This window comes from Penaeus monodon, chromosome 26 (genome assembly GCF_015228065.2).
Source record: "Penaeus monodon isolate SGIC_2016 chromosome 26, NSTDA_Pmon_1, whole genome shotgun sequence".
Taxonomy (NCBI): Eukaryota; Metazoa; Arthropoda; class Malacostraca; order Decapoda; family Penaeidae; genus Penaeus; species Penaeus monodon.
In genome coordinates, this window is record NC_051411.1 from 33,943,015 (window position 1) to 33,945,514 (window position 2,500).

Here is a 2,500-nt window from a genome sequence, read left to right on the forward strand (position 1 = left end):
TAAATGAAAACAAGTACAGAAATTCAACTATCTTGGCAGCATGATAACGGAAGATGGCAAATGTGATCAAGAAATTAGAAGACGAATTGGAATGACAAAAGCTGCATTTGAAAAACTGGGCAAATTAATGAAGAACAACAAAATTTCTATGTCAACAAAGATCAGAATGCTGAACTGTTATGTGTTTTCCATCCTCACGTATGGTAGCGAATGCTAGACTATTTCACTGTGTATGGAGAAAGGAACTGAATCGGCAGAGATATGGTGTCTCAGGAGAATTATGAGAATATCTTGGACAGATAAAATGTCAAACCAGGAAGTGCTGGAGAGAGCAGGAACGAAGCGTTTTCTTCTGAAGAACATCCGAAAGAGACAGTTGCAATTTTTGGGACAAATGATGCGAAAGGAATAGAATATCTCAGCATGACAGGTAAGATCAATGAAAAACAAAACAGGGGCAGACAAAGACTAACCTACGCAGCAAGCGTAAGTAGATGGACAAGAAGACCACAAAAGACAGACAGAGGTGGAAATCCATGATCGCCAACGTCCTTGTGGGACAGGGCACTTGAAAGAGAGAGATATATAGTATAAATATTAAGTATATATTATAAACATATTATGTATATATCCTTACATATATATATATATATATATATATATATATATATATATATATATATATATGCATAAATCAAAATAAGTAAAAACACACACACTCACACACACACACACACACACACACACACACACACACACACACACACACACACACACACACACACACACACACACACACACACACACACATTTATATAATATAATAATATATATATATAATATATATGCAACATTATATATATATATCTATAAAGATATAATATATATTATAGATATATAATATATATAATATAGAATATATATATATAATATATATATATTATATATATATAATTATAGTACATACATATATATATATATAATATAGAATATATATATAGATATAATATATGTACATATATATATATATATATATATATATATATATATATTATATATATATATATATATATTTATAGATATATATATATAAATGTTGCATATATATATATATATATATATATAATATATATATATATATAAATGTGTGTGTGTGTGTGTGTGTGTGTGTGTGTGTGTGTGTGTGTGTGTGTGTGTGTGTGTGTGTGTGTGTGTGGTGTGGTGTGTGTGTGTGAGTGTGTGTGTTTTTACTTATTTTGATTTATGCATATATATATATATTATATATATATATATATATATATATATATATATATATATACATATATATATGTAAGGATATATACATAATATGTTTATAATATATACTTAATATTTATACTATATATCTCTCTCTTTCAAGTGCCCCTGTCCCACAAGGACGTTGGGCGATCATGGATTTCCACCTCTGTCTGTCTTTTGTGGTCTTCTTGTCCATCTACTTACGCTTGCTGCGTAGGTTAGTCTTTGTCTGCCCCTGTTTTGTTTTTCATTGATCTTACCTGTCATGCTGAGATATTCTATTCCTTTCGCATATTTGTCCCAAAAATTGCAACTGTCTTTTCGGATGTTCTTCAGAAGAAAACGCTTCGTTCCTGCTCTCTCCAGCACTTCCTGGTTTGACATTTTATCTGTCCAAGATATTCTCATAATTCTCCTGAGACACCATATCTCTGCCGATTCAGTTCCTTTCTCCATACACAGTGAAATAGTCTAGCATTCGCAAGCATACGTGAGGATGGAAAACACATAACAGTTCAGCATTCTGATCTTTGTTGACATAGAAATTTTGTTGTTCTTCATTAATTTGCCCAGTTTTTCAAATGCAGCTTTTGTCATTCCAATTCGTCTTCTAATTTCTTGATCACATTTGCCATCTTCCGTTATCATGCTGCCAAGATAGTTGAATTTCTGTACTTGTTTCATTTAGATGTCCCCAATCCGTATCTTACACTGTTTAGCAACTTTTTGTTTGCTGATTACCATACATTCTATCTTTCTACAGTTTATGGTAAGTCCTTTCTTTTCGTTGGCTTCAACCAATTTGTCTAGTATCTCTTGCAGCTTTTCTTCTAACTCTGAAATCAACACCGTATCGTCGGCATATCTCAATCTGTTTAAGTTGTGGCCTCCGACAGGAATCCCATGTAAGGTTGATATTTCACGAAGGATAATCTCACTGTAAAGGTTAAAGAGATCTGGGCTAAGCACACATCCCTGTCGAACGCCTCTTCTAATGTTGGTGTATGAACTTGTGTCATCTCCTACTTGCATGCATGCCGATTGTTCCTAGTAGAAGTTGCGCAGAATTCTTAAATCCTTTCCATCCAGATCTAAACTTCCTAGCAAATTGAAAAGCTCTTCATTTTGCACTTTATCAAAAGCCTTTGTATAATCAATAAAGCACACGTATAAATCCTTCTGCATCTCGATAGCTCTTTCCGATAGTATTCTCAGTACG